The sequence below is a fragment of the Dreissena polymorpha genome, chromosome 9 (genome assembly GCF_020536995.1).
Source record: "Dreissena polymorpha isolate Duluth1 chromosome 9, UMN_Dpol_1.0, whole genome shotgun sequence".
Classification (NCBI taxonomy): domain Eukaryota; kingdom Metazoa; phylum Mollusca; class Bivalvia; order Myida; family Dreissenidae; genus Dreissena; species Dreissena polymorpha.
Window position 1 is genome coordinate 17,913,320 of NC_068363.1, and position 22,234 is coordinate 17,935,553.

The 22,234-nt window shown below is 35.1% G+C and overlaps 1 protein-coding gene across 1 annotated transcript in view; it reads right to left on the reverse strand.

Moving 5' to 3' along the window:
- The window catches only part of LOC127844115 (uncharacterized), a 110,995-nt gene that overhangs the window by 83,550 nt on the left and 5,211 nt on the right, over positions 1–22,234 (reverse strand). The gene's annotated exons all lie outside the window — the stretch shown is intronic.

Below are 22,234 nucleotides of genomic sequence, written 5' to 3' on the forward strand. Positions count from 1 at the left end.
GTTGTAAAGTACATTTTTAAAGTACATTTCTTTTAGGATGGAGATAAATTATTTTACCCTTTCCCACTCAGAAGCAAAGTGAAAATGGCTGTGTGCAAACAGCATAAACCAGAACAGCTTGCGAGTAACTCGAGTCACTTGCAGACTGTTCAGGTTTTATGCTGTTTGCTGCTCATCAGTATCTAAGGGATGGAAATGAAGCCTTTAAAACATGAATTCAAAGGTAAAAAATGGCCATAAATGAGCTTGTCCGGGCCATAACTATGTTGTTCATTGTGAGATTTTAAAATCATTTGGCACATTTGTTCACCATTATTGGACGGTGTGTCGCGCGAAAGAATTACGTCAATATCTGCAACGTCAAGTTCACACTGTGAGTTCAAAGGTCAAAAATGGCCATAAATGATCTTGTCCGGGCCATTACTATGTCATTTATTGTGAGATTTAAAAAAAACCTGGTACATTTGTTCACAGTCATTGGACGATGTGTCATGCGAAAGAATTATGTCGATAACTCCAAGGTCTAGGTCACACTTGGAGTTCACAAGTAAAAAAATGGCCATAAATTTGGACGGCATGTCATGCGAAAGAATTCAAGATTTCAAAAGTCGAAATTGCCATAAATGATAATGGCATTATAATTCTAAAAAATCGCCATAAATTTAATTCTCTTGTTTTGTAAAGACAGCATGCAAAATAGTCTGTGTCAATGCGGCACGTGGGGGTATACATCACGTCTGTGACAAAGCTCTAGTTTGCTTAGTAAAGATCTTCATTAACTTTTATTCAACAAAATAATGGGAGAATGTAGAATATAATCATCGTACCTTTCTGTTGGTGCATTGGTTTTTAGAGCCTTGCATTTTCCTTTAATTTATAAAGGTCATGATATTTCAAACTGTGTTATAGAGTCCCACTTTTGTCAAATAACCCTGAAAATTAGGTTAAACAAGAAGATTACTCATATTTTAATTTATTAATGTGTCATATAATGAAATACAGCATTCTCTTTGCTCCATTATATTATTTTGTATAAAAAGTAGTTTTTTTGTGTCTTAATGTGATTGTATATTTATGATGCATAAAACATGAATACTTTTCACTGTCAAACTATCGTTCTTGCAATTTTATTTTCAGAAATAGTATTTTTTGTGAACACTTAATCTAGTGAATATAATGCTTTTCTTATTGCAAACAAATGTTGTTGTTTTTTACGTTATGTATGAATGACTTTTACTTTATTTCCAGACTGCCGAATGTTTGGTCAGGAAAAAGCATCCCACAATGTTGCGACAGGCCCATGTTACAGTTTATCGAGACTAGTCGTGAAACACAGACTTCTGATTCATGGAGTGCGGCAAACATATCTGTGCGACTCGTTCACTCCACTGTAAAGACCCGCACGGCATTAAAATGGATATCATCCGATGTTTGCAAACGATGGCTGCATGAGGTCTGCGTCTCACAACCTACATCCCAAGATAGCTTTGTGTGTGATGTTTGTATTGCACAATATAGTTGATGTATTGAAACCAGGCTTTAAAAATAAATCAAGGTCAACTACAATTTAAAATTAAAACTAGAAATGGCGCGGCAGAGGCCGACGAGTATCCCCACGCCGCATGTTTGACCCAGGGGCGCCCTAGGTTTGGTAATGGGGCCATGCATAGTCGAGGCTTTGTTGATTCTGGTGGCGGTGAAAATGTTAAAATCGAAGTCCTTAATACAAGAGTAAAATTCACTTGGATTTAGGTCCTCATCCTGCTCTCCTAAAAAATCTAATACTGAATCAACTTCACTGACGTCCATTATGTACATATCATCCTCATTGGAATGAGATGGCTGAACTTGCTCTGTTATAGCCAATCTTCATGCTTCTGCTTTGGAAAAGTTATGTTTTGAGGTTAAATGGTTGACTAAATAGTAGCGTCTCAGAAATTTTATATCGCAATCTTGTACACAACAATGAAAATGTTAAATTTCATGTCTGTCATTGATGTGCCTGTTCAAGAGTCCTTTTTGCTTTAAATTGTTTGTCACATTTTTCACACTTGAACATTTTGAAAGATTTTCATAATGAGTCTAAAAGTGTGATTGAACAAATTGAAAGTTTCAGCCCTTTTATAGATTCTTGAGGCGCTATTCCATGAGTTTCTCATGCGTTTTATGCTTGACTGCATTCTATCTCTTCTCTAAAATACAGGTGTCCCTTTGCACCAATATTTTATAATCCCTTGTATAAACATTAGATGGATGAGCTAAACCATTTCACAGATGAATAAACACAAATAATTGACTACTAAATACATCTCTGCGCCACTACTGTGTAACTCTATATATGTTTTCAATACACAAGCTTCATTGTTGAATAATTCCTTTGTCCGATGAAAATGCTTGCACTAATTGGGTAGATAACCACTTAATAGATTTCGAAATTTAAACGCGGACCTTAAGTTCAAGGTCAAGGTCACAGGGGTCAAAACTTTTTAATGCGCATGGAAAGGTCTTGTCCAGATACACATGAATACCAAATATGAAAGCAATATCTGAAGGTACACAGTAGGTATGAGCCTTTTTCGAATCGTGTTTGCAGATTTCGAAACCTAAACGCTGGCCTAAAGTTCAAGGTCAAGGTCACAGGGGTCAAAAATTGTATGCGCATGGTAAGGTGTTGTTCAGATACACATGCATAGAAAATATTATACCAATATCTGAAGGGACACAGTAGTTATGAGCCTTTTTCGAATCGCGGTCGCAGATTCAGAAACCTGAACGCTGACCTCAAGTTCAAGGTCAAGGTAGCATGTACAAAATTGTATGCGCATGAAAAGATGTTGTCTAGATACACATACATACCAAATATGACAGCAATATCTGAAGGGACACAGTAGTTATGAGCCTTTTTCGAATCGCGGTCACAGATTTCAAAACCTTAAAACTGGCCCAAAGTTCAAAGTCAAGGTCACAGGGATAAAAATTTTCATGCGCATGGAAAGGTGTTGTCCAGATACACATGCATACCAAATATAAAAGCAATATCTGAAGGGACACAGTAGTTATGAGCCTTTTTCTAAATCGCGGTCGCAGATTTCGAAACCTGAAAACTGACCCCAAGTTCAAGGTCATAGGGGTAAAAAAATTGTGTGCGCATGGATAGGTGTTGTCTAGATATACATACATACCAAATATGAAAGCAATATCTGAAGGGACACAGTAGTTATGAGCCTTTTTCGAATCGCGGTCACAGATTTCGAAACCTTAAAACTGACCCAAAGTTGAAGGTCAAGGGTAAAAAATTGTATGCGAATGGATAGGTGGTGTCTAGATACACATGCATACCAAATATGAAAGCAATATCTGAAGGGACACAGTAGTTATGAGCCTTTTTCGAATCGGGGTCGCAGGAAAATCACTGACCCGGCCCCACCCTGACCCCAATAACTTTTGGCCAAGGGGTCAGATCAAAATTCCGTCGCTGTCACCGTCATATATATGCTCATAGCTACCATGTGTGTTAGTTTCAAGGTTCTAGTGCTAATAGTGTAGGAGATAATAGTGTCCAGGACGGACAGATAGACAGACGGCGGAGCTAAACACAATATCCCCACGCTTTTAAAAAAACATGGGGATAAAAAAAAAGGGTAAAGATGAGTACTAAAATTTTGTGTGTACATGGTTTACCTGCATAAATAGTTTGAAATTGCATATATATTTAAATTTTAGAACAACAAAGTAAATGTTGAAAATGGTTCATGATAGTTCTTTGTATATTGTTAAATCACTCATTTTAGGGCAATTATAAATTTTTGTTTAAAAAGGCAATCTTACTCAACATCTGCGGATTTAAGGTGATACATGTATTGATACTGATTTTAAGTTGATGCCATGTTTTATACAGATAACTTGAATGTACCGATAGTTTTCAATTCATTGCTTTGTAACTGAAATAATGAATTTTTTACCACCTTCCTGTTACTTTTAATTTAGTGTTTTGTGGAAAATGAGATTTTCATGTTAAAAAGTATGCATTATTCAAGATAGATTAAATCAAAGACAACTGTTGATACCTGCACATGGATATTTCATTCCTTATGTGTGTAATTTCCTATCCTTGACATGCATAAGTAATCATGTAAGAAACAATTTGTTTGCAGCTGGTTGTTACTGCATGTGTAATTTCTATTCAAAATGATGGTTTTCTTAACATGTGATTCAATGAGAAATGCATTTCTCAACTGAAACATTTCTTAATTTATATATAAATCATATTTACTATATCATGTGCTCATGCATACATGTTGCTTATTGTTGATGTCTTAATAAATCAAGAGTATATTATCAATATGTGTTGTTGCTCGAAAATATGTTTTTGTAGCAGGAAGTGCTTTGGGCTCGATTAATCTGAGAACTCAACAAAATATTAATAAAATCCTTCTGTGCCTTTTAGTTCTGAAAACAGAAGTAGCCAGTTGGTATTACACATCTCCTAAACAAGTACAGCACAATGAAACTTAAGGTCCTAAAATCATAAATTTTATAAAATCTTTATATCCACACAAAAAAATTGACGATTGTGGTGCTCAGATTGCAAAACCACCTGTTTGGCAAAAATAATGCAGATGGTTAGATTATGATAAGTGCAAGAAAAAAAGAATAACTCTGGAGATAATAATTGATATGATAATCATTGCTTGACAGAATCACAATTGACCTAGATATTTATTTATGTAGTGATGTATTTTTCAATGAGTGCCTTAAGATTCCAAAAACATATTGACTTAAAATAAATAATCGCGATGGCGGAAATGACTTATCATTTCATGTTCATGAACCGGTTTTATAATACTTTGTAGACTTATCTGCTAGGCGGTGAGGACTTTTAGACCACCTGATAAACTTCAACTATATTTGCCCTAGTTCAGTAATCGACTAAAGATATGCTAACATAATACTGATGACTGATGAGTCTGTTGTGTCTTATATTCTCAATGCTACTTAAAATATTAAGTCCATTTCAAAGTTTAGACTAATAATAAGCAAATTCGTTAAATTAATATCCCCCGCCAAATAAATTTTGATTATTGATGGGTGCAGAACTAACAGAAGAGTTAATTTGAAGGGTTGTACCCTTATCCCACTTATTTAAAAGTTACAGCATAAAAAAAACAAAACAATTGGCAATAACTCTTATTTAAGACAGTGTAGGGTTATAGATTTTGTGCATGACACCTCTCCTTATGATATCTTAACATCAAGTTAATTTCATCTTAAAATTGTGTATAGTATCTGTGATATAGTCCTGAAAAGTAACGTCAGACTGTTCATGTCACTTATTCTCATTAACAATTATACACCCATGAAATTTCATGTTGAAATCTTGTATTAATAGTTTCTGGGATATAGCCCTGAAAAGTTACATCATACAAAAACAACAAAGGGCAATAACTCTTATTTAAGAAAGTGAAGGGTTATGGTTCTTATGCATGGTTCTATAAATGAGATATAGCCCTGAAAAGTTACATCATAAAAAAAACAATAACAAGAAAGGGTAATAACCGTTATGTAAGAAAGTATACGGTTATGGTTCTTGTGCATTGATAATTATACACCCATGAAGTTTCATGTTAAAATCTTGTATAGTATCTGAGATATAGCACTAGTTACATCATACAAAAACAACAAAGTGCAATAACAATTATTTCAGAAAGCGACGGGTTATGGTTCTTGTGCATGGCACCTCTCTTCAGCTATATTTATACACCCAAAAAGTTTCATGTTGAAAACTTATATTGAGTTTCTGAGATAAAGCCCTGAAAAGTTTGTGAGTGACTGCACTGACAGACACACCGACGGTACGTTTAAGTATATTTAGCGTACCGGGGGTATACATTCAAGTATACTTAAGAGTACATGGGGTACTTTAAAGCATTACCCGAGCCAAACCGACAATTACCAATCAAGCTTATTGACAAATAAATAAATGATAATAGTGGTAATTATGATTGTGTGAAATATAATACAATAGTTTTCCTGAATTGAGTGTACATGTGAATTAGCTAAAATAATGATAAAAACACTGATTGGGATTATACATTTCTGGAATATATATATATAATCTGAAAATATTTTCTTAAATCAATGTTATATCTTTGTATTAAAACACTGAAACACTCATGACTGTAAATTAGGCATTACCATATTTCTTTACAACGTAATGCATGTACATCATCGATATATATAACATTTAAAACGAAAATCGTTTTAAAATTCAAATGTTTGCATGGTGTTAGAACTACTGTTTTGATATCTTTGTTGTGAACAACGTGATTAGGTTCAACGTCCGAAAAAAAGATGTCCGAAAATAACTGCAAGCTGTTAAAACGCGAAATTAAGTTGAATTGAAACAACATTGCGTTAAATATTATTTTTCATCAATCTGACATTTTTCACGGCGACTGATCGGAGAAATCTCACGGGGTACTATGAAAATCGTCAGATTTCCGATTTATGTGACAGATCTCACGATCAAACAATATTCACGCTACACCGGTCTATTTCGTATCCGTATAGATAGCTTATGTCGTCCGTTTGAAAGCTTAAATTTGATTGGCTGACGGGTTCAATGGCTTATTCTAAAAATAAATGCTTCTCGAGCAGCATATTGCTGCTCGAGCAGGGATTTTGCTGCTCGAGCAGCATTTAAATGCTGCTCGAGCAGCATTTAAATGCTGCTCGACCAGTAAATTGCTGCTCGAGCAGCAATATGCTGCTCGAGCAGCATTTTTTTCTGCTCGAGCAGAAGTTAAAGTTTCGACCCCTTTGGTGCGCCATAGTAAGTTGTATGCGAGAGCCTTTCCCATTACCCAAAGATTAACATCACGGTATGGAGACAAACGGCTAATTTGGCATTAAAACAGCTTCTCTGAACTCTATAAACTTCATAATTATTCAGGAAAGCTAAAAATTATTTGCCACAAATGTTCACCATAAGGAGATGGCTATAGCTCGAAGGTCCAGGACACAATTAGGGACCAAAGTTAAAGAAGGGAAAAACTACAGCTTTTCAAGCCATTAACTTCATAACCCAATATGTTACTAGTATTTCAATGTATCTAGGTAAAAGCGTTAACCATGCCAAGAAGGCGTGTCAAATATAGGATGTTTCTCTCTCTATGATAGGTTATAGGTATAATTTATTTTAGGCATGATACAACTTCTCTTGTGCGTAACTACATCCCGCATGAGGTCATTTTATAACAACTTACCGCAAACGCTCAATCAGTCGTGACGGTGAGTCGCGGGTAAGACCATTGGCCCTAGCTGAGAGGTCAAGGTCACACCTAGATTTCAAGGTCAAAATTGGAAACAACGCAGGTTTTCCTGACTAGATTTTAATATCATATCAGGCAATTGGTCAATAAATTGCATAAAGGTCCATTTTTTATTACGTGTTGCGTGCATAGTCTGCGTTCATAGCTTGAAGGGTCTGTTATATTTAAAGGTTTATGTTCAAAATATGTACATGTACCTTATGTGACTATGTGGCTGTTTTATTTAAATGTCAATTTAAACATCACATTATTCTCCCTGTTTCAAGATATTTGAACAGGTAAACGGTCAATCGCACTTAATTATAAAAGGCAAATAAATTTTCTTTCTGTTACGTCGCTGACACGCTGAAGACAGGAATCTAGTTTTATTTTGGTCATTTAGATGAATCAATGAATTTATAATTCAATCATCTACATTTAAGAACAGCATATAATTATTCACAGAAAAAGAGCTATTTTTCTTACGCCTAAAAAACTTATACTACAGCAGCTATTTGTTTACATGTAAACTTGCGTCTGCCGAATTAGAGTGTTATATTTATAGTAGTTGTACAATTTACTTGGACTTTATGTTTACAAATTTTAATTGTTTAATAATAATATAAATAAGTAGAAGATATAACATCTCCTGGATTATCTGCAGCACGGCGCGACCATTTACGTGATAACTCGGGGTCAGTATCGTCTGCTCTGAGTCGCGAAGACTTTCCGTGGTAGACAGCCTGTGACATTTTTATGGTTGTACCTTGCTGTAAACGGTTTCATTTAACAAGTAATTGCTAATGTACGATGAGTCATGTACGTTTGTTTGTTGAGCAAAACGATAGAATGCATGTGCTTTTATTTAAATATAAAACTTTGTTTTACGGTATTCAATTTTTCTGAAGAAAATCATATATTATTATCACCACACCATTTGACTTAACCAAACAATAACACTTTTTCAAGAACATTATCATTAAAAATCAATGATTACGGATATAACATACATGAAATATATCCGAAGTGAATTCGAAAAAAAAAGCTACATGACGTTGCTTTCAAATTACGTCTTTTATTGTTGATACGAACACAGAAATTAAATTAGGCTATAGTTCGAAAAGTATGCAGTGTTATACACACATCAAACTAGAAAGAAAACTAACATGCCCAAAATGAAAAAAAAAAGTAAAAATCGAAAATATTGTCATGAATGCATGTTTTCTCTTGGCGGGATTCATATATATGGGCCGTGCTCCGTGAAAATGGGTTTTAATACCTGTGCGTAAAGTGTCGTCCTAGATTAGCCTGTGCAGTTCGCACAAGCTTATCGGGAGCGACACTTTCCGCTTTTATGGTATTTTTCGTTACAAAAAAGAATCTTCTTAGCAAAAATCCAGTTTAGACATAAAGTGTTGTCCCTGATTAGCGCAGTCCGCACAGGCTTATCAGGGACGACACTTTACACGCATGCATTTAACCCATTTTCACAGAGCACGGCCTATATTATTTCCGTTATTAGTTATTTAGCATGTTCAATATATTTATATAGGGGTATTTTCCATTTCCATAGAAAACGGACAAAGTAAATGGCGTGTTTAATCTAGAAATATTATTATTTGTTATTTATATTATTCAATGCAAACATAATGCATTTAAAATGACTATATGAACAGACTCTCTTTAAAAATATTCCCGCAGTAGCCGCTGGTCGCTTAAAACGTCCCTTTTTTGATCAACAAACATGATGAAACGCCATTTGTATTACAAGCTTATTTTTATTCAAATGTTAATTGACACTAAAAACTCAACTGGATAATTGGTTAAACCGGTTACGCACTTTAATTGATTTAAAATACTAACCGAGATTTGTATTGCGTTTTGTTACGTAATGGGCCGATTTTTAATGCGTTTTTTTTCCATGCGTAAATACGCAGATACGCTTCTTATCTGGAGCTCCGGCTAGGCTTAAACTGATTACATAATTTATCACGAAACGATAAAACCTAAATACAATTAGTCTTCTTTACATTGAGGTGCTTTCTATGTTCTATAATTATCATTTTATCCTGTCACATGCCTTTAAATCAGCCCGAAAACCAGGTAACCTAATATCCCAAAAGATATTAGGCTAGATGACCACGTGATCTCGAATATCCGTTAGTTGCTCTCCGCGCATGCGCATGCCTGTTCTATTTCCTTTTAATAAGATATACTTTATTTCAATAAAAAAAAATAAAAAAAATGCAAAGTACTGTTTATTTAAACATTATTGTTTTAACAGCATAATTTAGTCTTTGTGTATTGAATTAATAACGATTGACTCGATTTGAATGTTGTTTAGCAAGATGGAAGCTAGCCTTAGCGTTTTGCATGACGTGACGTCACAATTTTTTTGTTCGAGTGTTTTTTTCCCATATTAAATATTTAAACACAAAATATCGAAAACAAGATATTTTAGAAACATTTCAACGAATGTTGTAAATGTGACAGGATAAGTAGAATAATAGGTTGGTGATGTGGATGGAGAATGGTTATCTGGCTCGTCGGAGGATCTTATCGGGTGAGCCGAACTTCCTCCGACTTGCCAGATAACCATTCTCCATCCACGTCACCAACCTATTATTCTCTATGTAGCCACATGTTTCTTTAAACTGAGTCAGCGGTTGCTGTGTATCATGTACATGTAAGATGCGTATAAAAGATTGCACCTTAATGCAGTGTGTTATTATTATTAGTATTACCGACCCAAACAAGGTTGGATTATAATTAACTATCAACGAAAGCTATACTTGTATATAGTTCATTGCGCTTTTCAAAGTCACTAAAACTGAAATATGCTTAATTCTGCGAATTTGGTTAACTTACAAGTAATTTTCCTTCCGGCATGTATCATCTTGTTTACATAATGCTGCGAAGTCATAAAAATATACATGAGCAATCCATTTGACAGACTTGATAAATACTAGCACGCTATCTTTGTGAATTAATGCACACATGCCGGAGTTGTCAACATATAGATTTCCATTTTAGCCTCGCTTCAGTTATAACGGAGAACCCAATTTTCCAAAATTTAAATTTTACCGGTATTTTGGTAAATTTCGCGTATAATTAAGTGTCTTTCCGTGTAATGTGATTTGTGCTATAAACCCAGATTGTGAATGTATGAGTATGAGTCTTCTGCGCAATTTGTCTGATCTCACATGGATGATCATGTACAAGGATCCAGGAATGTGAAACTTACAGGGTTCGCTATAATGCATACGTTGCCCTATATAGCTGGTAATATGTGTTTTTTTGACACATTCATTATGTGAAACTCAGATATTGTGTTTCAACATGCTTCTACGTTTTTATTTAAGATTGGATTGAAATCAGGATCAATATCTTCTAAACATACAGTGTTTCGTGGAAATCTTGTTTGGTGAAATTTTCGATTAATTATGAGTTATGAATCACATCTTGGATTAAATCCCTATATGAAACTGCCTCGTAGGCGGTCACTAAGTTTACACCCGAGACCCTCCTGTCTGCTGGTGTTGTGTAGATTCTTATGTGTCTCGACTTTCTACCCTTATCGTTGATGACATGTATTGTATTTTTATCTTTGCTCCAAATTGATTGATTGATTCACACTCTGAGCTGTCTTTATCCGGCGTTTGGGGGAAATGTTAATATTTATCTTTGAATGACACATTCTAGAATTTAAAAAAAAGTAGTATTTTTTTTATACAGTCGGCCTTGAAATTTATGTTGATACCATCCACTCAATCACTATTAAAGGGACTTGTTCACAGATTATCGTACTGAATATTTTACAGACAGATCAACAATATTTTAATCGGCTTAACTGATCATATTAGCAAGACAAAAAATACATGTATTATGAAAAAAATACGTCATGGGGTTTCGAACACGGGACCTTTGGCCACAGATGCCAAAGATATGTTGCTACCACTGTGCCACGGAGGCTTATATAATGTAATTATATAAAATTAATTAAATTATAAAAGTAAGTTCTACACGTTTTATCGAGGAAAACGTTAACACCGCTTTATTATTTTACTAATTTCGAATTAGCTCATTTTATCGAGGAAAGCGTTACAAACGCTTAATTATTTTACTAATTTCGAACGAGGATTATTTAATTAATGAACCATTATATTACACATGTTTCTTAGCCAGGCGTGTTATTTTGCTGGTTTCATATAATGTTTACATTATCTTTAAATCCAGCACAATCATTTGAAAAAAATGTACCAAACTGTGAATAAGTCCCTTTTCTTAACACAGTTGTGTATTTTGACAATGACCGGGCTCTCGTCTATGTTTTTTTAATGGTTATGAATTAATGAAGAAATTATCAGAAACGTACCTGAAGCGATGGGTTGTTGACAGCCGATTGTCCCACACATAGCCGAAAAAGTCACGTGGTACAGGCACCGTGGGTCCATGCAAGGTATCTACATGCCAAATATATAAGAGATCGGTAAAATATTGAAGGTACTATGAGAAACTGTAACAAAAGTGTGACGAAAAATCTATTTTTAGCCTCGGTGACCTTGACCTTGACCCAAGTGAAATCAACCTCATAAAAATGAAGAGGTCCATACAAGGTACCTACTTGCCAAATATGAAAGAGATCGGTAAAGTATTGAAGGTGCTATGAGAAACTGTCACAAAAGTGTGACGGAAGTAAGGACAAACTGGCAACTATATGCTCCCCGAAAATTTTCGGGGAGCATAAGAAGAGTTCAAAATAGAAATGGCCCAACAATGCTTAGTCACGACTACAAAACTGTTCAAAAAAGGCGCAACAATACTCCCGACTACAAAACTTTCCAAAACAGAATGCACAACAATACTCTCTTCTGCAGAACTGTTCAAAAAGAATGCGCAATAATACTCACGACTACAAAACTGTTCAAAGCAGAATCCCCAAGAACAATTACTACTACACAACTGTTAAAAAAGAATTCGCCATAATACTCACGACTAAAAAACTGTTAAGACAATCGTTGTGTAAACGTTGTTAGTGATTTATCCAAAGACCTTTCTATCACCCCAACTATAGACTAGCCTTTCCGCGTAAATACCGGTACACTGGTCTATAATATTTATGATTCGACAGATTAACTATTTTAAAACACAAAATGGTGTCAAAGTTCATGCAAATATTTCCATTCGTTATTCCTAAATAACATTTTATAAAAATGTTCGATTAAAAAATGGCAAGTGTTTATAGTAGGGCCTGGACGTCTGACGACATGCAATATGATTGGTTGATAAATAATTATTAAGTTTGGCGGAAAATTGAAGATATGAGAGAGAGAGTTTAAGTCACATGATACATGATGACCCTAACCCTTATTTGATCTATAACCACGCCTTCTCAGGTCAACATCTTCAGTGAACGAATGCTTTTAAAAAGACACAAAGCTCTCCGAATGGCTCAATACAACATAAACTTATACCTGTCGATCGCGAATACGCGATTTACAATTATCATACTATACAGCAATTATTATAATTCCCATTTTGCTATTATCAACTAAACAAATAAATAATAACATAGGAAAAGGTGTTTTCATTCAAAATAATGCTCTTTATACATTGATTGTGTAAGATGTTATTTTAAGAGCGGTGTAAACACTTTTAACTAGAAATAGATCATCTTTGTTGCGTCATTAACCTTCGCCTCTTATGACTGCGATTCACATTTATATCAAGGACACTTTATACGATATCTGTGGAAGACCAGTGATTTAGTTCCTGTTATAAACGCACAATAACGCCGATAACAGTTTATGAGCCTATAAGCCCGTTTTCGTGGTACATTACCAATCCCCAATGTATCGCGCATGTTAATATATAACACCAATAACTACGGCAATTTATATCACTTTACCGCCGCAAAAGGCGGATATTCTGACGCCCGGGTGCAATTTTATCTAACAAGTCCACACTAAAATTTAGGTCATCAGGAAATTAAGCAATAACGTTTAGATTTCTTAATTCAATCAATATTTGTTGACTGGGTTTGTTTACTAAATAAGCGAGGAAACGGCCAGAATAAAACCATATAATTCCTCTGACATATATGTATTAACTATTAAGTCTTAATGATGCTGAAAGAACATACTGATTAATTTAGTCACCAACGAAGAGTTGAAACGACAGTTTGGCAAAATGACAATTAAAACAAGAGCACCGCATAACGGGTGCCAACGCTCGGCTGCGGATGCAGTTTTGAATAAATGAAAGATTGTCAGAATCACAGTGACCTTGACCTTTGACCTAGTGACCCAAAAATGGGTGTGGCGTGTAGAACTCATCAAGGTGCATCTACATATGAAGTTTCAAAGTTGTATGTGGAAGCACTTTGATTTTAGAGATAAATGTCAAGGTTTTAGCACGACGTGGACGGCAGACGGCAGACGGCGGACGGCAGATGCCGGACGGTGGACGACGATCTGGCTATTACAATACCTCGGGTTTTCTCCGAAAACAGCCGAGCTAAAAATCATAGATTCTTACATAACTGTGTTCAGATTAAATGCAGAACTGACGGGAACATTCTTGCATACCACACATAGTATTTCAAAAATGTGCCCCACACATAGCATTATTGCATTTTATACACAGACTCCGAATCAGATGTATATGCGCAAACATACAATATATGTAGCTTCTCTATGAAGAATTAAAATGTCCGCCCTATTTTTAAACCTTCAACAATATTATAATGAACGTTTTTGTTGATTGAATAACAAATATACCACACATATCATTTCACTTTGTGTGTTTTCATACACGCGGTTGCACTTTTTGGAAAAAATACTTAATTAATTTTGCGTGAATGGTATCAGCATACATTTCAAGGCCGACTGTATTAAAAAAACACTTATTGTTTGTTGTATTGGAGAATGTGTCATATTTATTACGTAAGCCTTTTAAAGATAAATATCAAAATTTCCCCTAAACGCCAGATAAAGACAGCTCAGATTGTGAATCCCACCGTTGGAGCATAAATAAAAATACAAAACCTGTCATCACCGATAAGATTAGAAAGTCGAGACACATAAGAATCTACACAATACCAGAAGACAGGAGGGTCCCGGGTGCAAACTTAGTGACCGCCTACCAAACGAGGCAGTTTCATAAAGAGATTTAGTTTAAACCTATTTATTTTAGCTCGATTGCATCGAAAGCTTATATAAACGCTCTCGAATCAATTTCCTGGGTCTGGAACCAGTACTTGGTGTCTTTAGGGGGGATCTAAAGAACGCTACAACGGTGGGGATCGAACCCGTGACCTCCCGGTCGCTAGGTAGAAACCATATCCATTTCACGACGGCGACCTTAAAGAGATTTAATCTGAGATGAGATTGATAACTCATAATTAATCGAAAATTTAACAGAACAAGATTTCCACGAAACACTGTATGATAAGCAGATATTTATCCTGATTTCAAACCAATCTAAAATAAAACGTAAAAACATGTTTAAACACATTATCTGAGTTGCACATATGATGGTGTCATTTTTGACGATGCTGCGAAGAAGCTCGTCTAAGTTATCATACCATGAAAAAATTCTTCACAATGGAGACCTATGTAAAAGACCGAGCCAGTCCAATTGAGATAGCTCGATTTTTCTAATCGGCATACCTCGCTGATTATCATTGATAAAGGTAAAATTAGCTCAGCTATAAATGGCACAGCACATTCTGGGAAAAAGATTTAATAATAGTTTGAAAACGTTAATTTTAAATCAGTTATATTCAATCCATTATATGTTTATAGATCAATGAAACAACTATGAATTTTCTGTATTGTATTTGACATTTGTAGTGATTCTGTAAATAAATTGCGAATGAAAACGTGTATAATTAACGTTTAACGCGATCATGAGTGAAAAGAAAACGAATTATTTCAAACCTGCCATTTGTAAACGTTGTAGCGAGTATGGTATATAAACAGCATAATAGCCTTATAATATGTATGAAACTCGCTCTAATGCTTGCGTTCTCATTTTGCATATTAAATAAACTTTTCAAACAGAAATTACAAAAAACAAAAGCCACATCAGTGCACATACTATGTTTGATAATTCATTCGTTTGTTGGATATTATTTGCTGTTTTAAACACATATAGGTTCATAGGAGATTTAGTCAGCCTTACCATGTGTTCATGGGCGAACTCACGTATTCATATGTGCTCATACCTACTTTCGGGAATCATCGTGAAATTAAGGCCGTACATAACGAACAAACATGCCCAAGCTTACTGGTCGTGTACGTAATTCCTGCCACTTTTGGTGTTTTTATTTAAAATTCTCACGCTGAAGAATTGGGATCGGAATAAAATTTCACATCAATAATCCTGGGTTCACAACTCATCTTATGTGTATGTTTTATTCGGATGGGGCGACTGGAATAGACCCAAGTTCTCCAAATTAAACACCATATAAATCGTCCATTTTTCTGTGTCAATTGTCCAATTCATTCTTCATACTTAAACTATTCATGTTTATTACATTCCATGGGTTAAGGCAAACGTATATGGTCAACAATGATGCATGTTTCAACAACTTAATCATAAAGTTATTGTTTTTATCTCCATTTGAAACTGACCCTTTAAATATGAAAAATGGCGGAAATCAATCTTTTCAACGTTCCTCTGCAGTTGGTTTGATTTCTTTGTGTGGTTTTAGTTGTTCGCGCAGCCGACAGCTAATGTTACTGCAATAAAATTCAAGTCGGTCTACTCTTAACTACGCTAGGAGCGTCTGCTCTACAACGCTAGGAACGATAACCACCGTATCTTCCTGTTTATACTTCACCACTGGTACACTGCAGATAGCGAGTGTGTGTATGTAATCAATAGTGTTTAACAGCTTATGCGACGACATTGGCCAGACTAGTGTTTAACAGCTTGTGCGGCGACATTGGTCACTTTATCATTAAAATATGTACATATTGGCTGCTTTCAGAGAAAACGGGGCTTAATGCATGTCAAATAAGATTAGCTTGTGCACACTGATTAGCATGTGCAATACGCACAAGCTAATCAAGGACGACACTTTCTGATTTTATGGTGATTTTCGTGTAAAGAAAGTCTCTGTTACTGGGATGACAATTAATGCATATGCATTAAGCCCTGTTTTCCCACAATGAAGCTTTAATTATTTTTTATTAATGGTTTGAGAAAAACAACACATCTCGACCTGTGCTTTAAGACACACTCTTTATAAATTTGAATGGGCAGTATTTATTTCAAACTTGCGATATAAAAAGCTATAACATAATTTTGAAAACTGAGTTAAGTCTAAGATTATGCAATAGCTAACAACGTCGGTTTCAGCGCTTTGATCCTTTTCCTGCATTTTCATTATTCTGAGCATCATAAATATTATTAGTATTATTGCCTTTTGACTAATCCGGTTAAAGCCTTCAAGTACTTCGAGCATAGTATGTGTTGTATTTTAAGCTAGTATTAATTGGCATATTTGGTAATAAATATTTTATTTTAATGATGTTATAGGTAATGAATGAAAAACTATGTATTAAAACCTTAGATACGTAGATGAAAAACATTGTGTGGTGGTGTTAATACATTTTACTTACGTATACGACAGTAACCATTTGGTAAACCATAAAACATGTATGATAATTGAAGGAGAAGCGAGTTGAATTTATTTATATTTTCAAGACGTATTATTCAATCGCATGAATTAGCGGGGCAACAATTTTGATCGCCGATGACTTTGCGCGGAATTTAATTCAGTAGTTTTATGTGAAAATAAACTACTGAACATTAATCAAAAGATAAGTAGAATGCGTACTGTTATGTGTGTTAATTGTTTTGTGGTTGTATTTTCTGGTTTAGGTGCCAACTTGGAAACGATCTTTTTTCTAATTTCAGTCGTTAAATTGCACGAAGAACATTGCTAACTTATTTTTGTGAAGTATTGATGAGGCCGTGTTCTACATTATGTAGCGACTTTAATCCCCATGCACTCTAATCGAAGAACAAAGTATAAACGTGAAATACGTGAAATCGACGGTCGTGTTTACGTCTTATGAACAGACACAAATGTACATATATCTATTTTGTTTTAGCGATGATGTATACTGACATTTGATTCACAATATGACCTTGATCTTAATTGAACAATGTGGAAAAATCCAGCGTGCATTTAATAACTTCTAGAACGAACATATCAGATCAAAAAATGAGCATAGTGCGTTATTTTTGCATTTAACATGACAACTACACATTTACCATGAAACACATTCACTCATGTGTAAGTTTATTTGTGTTATGTGATCACGAGGAACACACCATGACCGTTAAGATTAGTAAAGTCCTAGAAGTGTATCACAAGCACAACAAATACATGTGATGCAATGTCCTGCAAATGTCATAATAATAGACAACCATCTCAAATTGAACATCTTGAAGGTAAACTATTTGTTATAATAAATTATAACATCGCAAGATTATGTTTTATGCGACATTTGGTACGACTGACATTGAACTTATTGAACTTGTACTGAAATACTCTGAAATAAACATTAATATATTATTTTCTTGCTCATCTTGATCATTTTCTATTAAAGGGTCCGTCCAACAGATTTTGGCATGTATTGAAGCTTGTCATTAAATGCTTTATATTGATAAATTTAAACATTTGAACTAAAAATCTCCAGTAAAAGAAAACAAGACTACAATTTAAACAAGAAATATCTTTATAAAAGAAATACGGCGTTGATTGTGGTTGGAGTTGGTGTAAGGTAAAGAGTTCAATGAATAAGATCAAAGATAGCGAATGTCTTTTTCTGTGCAGTTCTTAGCTGCATCACACGCAGTACGGGATGTTACGCGGAGTTTTCGCGGCTTATTTTACATTATTACATATTGCAGGTCATAAACCTATAGATACAAACCAGAAAACCAAAAGATTATTGGAAGTGAAATTAGAACATATGAGTCAACCGGCCACACGCGAAGTATCCGTATTTTAAATATTTATACGCGCGTTCTTCGAACAAACTAGTTTTAGTGGTTTGTCGGGCATTGCTATTTGATTCGATTATTAACAGTAGCGAGAATCATCGCGCTCATGCTTAATACATTAGTCAATATGGCGGAATAATTCTTGTTAAATAAATCAAAAATAATATTTATCATGATATTGTTGAAAACACATTAAGAATCTATTATTGACATACCATAATTATATCTCTGAATATCTTCATTTAACATATTTCTGGTCTAAAGAAAATTCCAGTTCACCTAGTTCACGCGATAGCGTCTATATTATATAACGATTATTTTACTGGCCGCGAACTAACCCTGATACCTTGCGCGTTGGAATGCAATGCATTAAAGTGAGGCCACGCTTTCACTGCTGCAACGACGGCATGTTTAAAACTTTATACTTTTACATGTTAAATGTTCAATTTCAAAAACAATTTTAAATGGTTTGGCAAAAACGAATATCAGGATAGGGAAAAACGATACTTTTATGAACTTAAATATACTAGTACACAGACAGGAATATGAAAGTAATTACTAAATATGAGAACACAGCCTTTAAGTACAAACGCTCTGGTGCTGGCAATCCTCTGAAAATAAAAGGTATACGCACAAATGGTATTGATGTCAAGAGTTGAGTGTAAAACTGCTCTATCTATCAAGCCTTAAGATTAGAGATAAAATTGTTTCATGCTGAACACGCAGTAAAACAGTGTTACAAAGACGCGGTCATGTTTCCCATGTTCTGGTTGTAAGCTAAAATCAGCCAATGGAATAAATGAAGTGTATTAATTCGTGTCTAGCCGCGGGAAATTTTATTTGAATTTTATTGGACACTTACAAAGGCCAGGTAAGGTCAAAAGTGACGTTAAACAGCTACGCCGAAAAAAAGGAAATAAAAAAGTAACCCTCAACAGGGCTCGAACCACTGACTCCAGGAAGTAAAAAGCCTCCCGCCTACACCACTCGACCATCCACGCTCACATTCAGTGCGGACGTACTGTTTGGCTATATAAGCATTTTTTATATTTTTTTAAATCAGAGTTTATTTACAGGTCCTACCGGCCTCTTCACGAGGTCTTTGAGGTCCGACCTGCCCCTGTGATCTTTCAGGAGATAAAAGTTATTTTAAGTCAGAGTAGGTCAGATTTACCCCGGGTGTCCGGGTGTTTTGCCAAAGGTTTTTACTTTTAGGAGAGTTCAGTGCACGCTGGCCAATGAGACCTTAATGTGCCCTCTACTGTATTGTTGGTGATGATTTTATGATTAGGTGTAATGCTGTGTGCATGAGTAATATGAATTTGTTTGTTATATAGGTGTGTTCGGTGTATTGGTTTGCTTAGGGTGTTTTGTAGGTTAGTGTTGTGTGTATGTGGGTGTTATATAGGTGTGTTCGGTGTACTGGTTTGTTTGGGGGTGATGTGTAAATGAGTGTTATGTGGTTGTGTTCTAGGTCTTATGGTGATTATGTATAAACGGTTGTGTGTAGATTAGTCAAGGAGGCCGACCAAGGAGCAGCACTTATTCCACTCGGAGCCACCATCGTCCTTTCTCGCCCGCCTGCCAACCATCCAGACCATGCATCAGATTTGGCTGAATTATATTTACTTTTACGTAGTGTTTGTTTTTATAATTAGCAATAATAGCTATATAAGCAATCTTCGTAGTTGCCCAAAATATCGAATCGCGTCGATACGACGCTTTATCTGTTGGACGGCCCCTTTAACATTGACACATTAATCAATGATATAATGCTCATTCGGTACCATTGAAATGCCTTTCCTTTTTTGTAAACACCCAAATAGATCTTATCAGTTAAACATGTTTAAATAATTTTGATATTTGCGTTAGTTTAATAAATCCTTCCCACCGTTATCTTTGTTCAGAATTCTTTTCATGGAACGGCATGGATGCGAATATTCAGTTACTAATTGAATTCAATTCACGGACAAGTGTATTTTTCTTTTGTTAAAGATTTCTATAGAAAAGCGTATACTTTGACTGCCATCTCGGTTAACAAACGTGCTATTCAGAAGTAATGACGCATGTAGATATTATGGACAGTTTCATCTGCACTAGTGTAATATTGCGTACGTTCCGGATACATAACGTAATATTGTTATATGGAACAGCCGATCTCTTATAATTAATGATAATGTCGTAAACGCTTTTACTCAAACCATTGTAAAGTATTTAGTATCAGTCGTTTCAACATGTGTGCTACACAACAGAAGCTCACCGGAAATATCATTTTCATCAACACAGAATCATCTTCCCCATCACCGGCATCAACATTACAATCACGGATATCACGAGCCTCACAACTAACGACAGCATAAACACCAGCGGCTTCCGCACCAGCATCACCGTCATCAGTATTACACCGTCATTATAACCAACACGACTGTCATCAGCATCCGCCCACCAAATTTAATGCCACCAATTCCAGCACCACTCAAACGCCGACATTTACAGCAGCACAGCGGATATCAGCAATACTACCGCTAAAATCCTCAACACAACCATAGAGATCAGCAAGATTACCATAACTTCAGAATAACCTCGAACAAAAACTCTCCTCAGCATCATTAAAAACGAGCATTACCATTCCCTTTTCACGCAGCAACTATTCAACGAATTAAAAAGGACCGCGCACGAAACATACCAATTATAGCAATAGATTTCAGAAACGAATATAATTTGAAAAAATTGCAGACGACGTTTAATGGGCAGCCAATGCCGAATATGATGAATTTTTTTTTTTTTTTTTAATTAGCTTTTATTTTTCCAACTGAACATGTGTTCGTTTGCACGTATGAATAAACGAATATACTTAAGAAACTACATGCGCCTATGCGAGTTTTCAAAAATAACAATCTGAAAAAATATTGGTTTACATCCTTATACCTGTAATTTTACATCAATCTTTTAGATATAATGTTTCTGCAACCTGTTTAATGGAAATCCTTTTAACGGAAAAAAATGATAGCCTTTAATAAAACTCGACTCCCCAGTTAAATTATGTAGAGTTTATGCAGCCTCTTAGCTGAAATATATTCATTCGGTTGTAAATCTTCCAATATAAAAATAGACCATCTTTTGAGAAATGAATCATTATAACAAGAAACTTGGGATGAACTTTACTTGTATTTGGCATAAATACTGTTTACAATTTTGCGTATAACGAGCATCCTTTATCAGACCCACGGTCGACCGAGAATAGATTAAATAATGAATGCAAGTCTCTTAAATGACTTATTCAATTTGTAATTTAATAACACCCACGGTGACTATGTATTGTATTGACGAACAATACATAATCCTCCTCCTCCTCATCATCATCACCATCATCATCATCGCCATCATCATCATCATCATCATCATCATCATCATCATCATCATCATCGTCGTCATCATCGTTGTTATCGTCTTCTTCGACATTGTCGTCTTAGTCGTCATTTTCGTCGTCGTCATCATTTCGTTTTCATGTTGTCATGATCTTCACTACCTTTATTAACGATAGCAATAGCAACAAAAAAGTGCTATCATCACAAACAGCTTCAGTAGCAGCAGTAACAAAATCATCATCGTGCAACTGTAGATTATTTACCCTTAACAAAATCGACAAATTAACTAATCGTATCCATTCACGCTATATATCGGTGAGGTTGTAAAATGACATTAACCTTCACACTTTTATTTGCGAAGCATCATTCCAATCAATTTACTTATTACTTAAAAGTCATTAGAAAATATTAGAATTTATTGGTTTAAATTTGACTGGCAATGTAGTCATCTGTTAGTGCGAGTATATTGGTTGTATCGATGTTTTCAAATTCAAATACTAACTTCACATCCACAAAACCTAAAACATATAACAT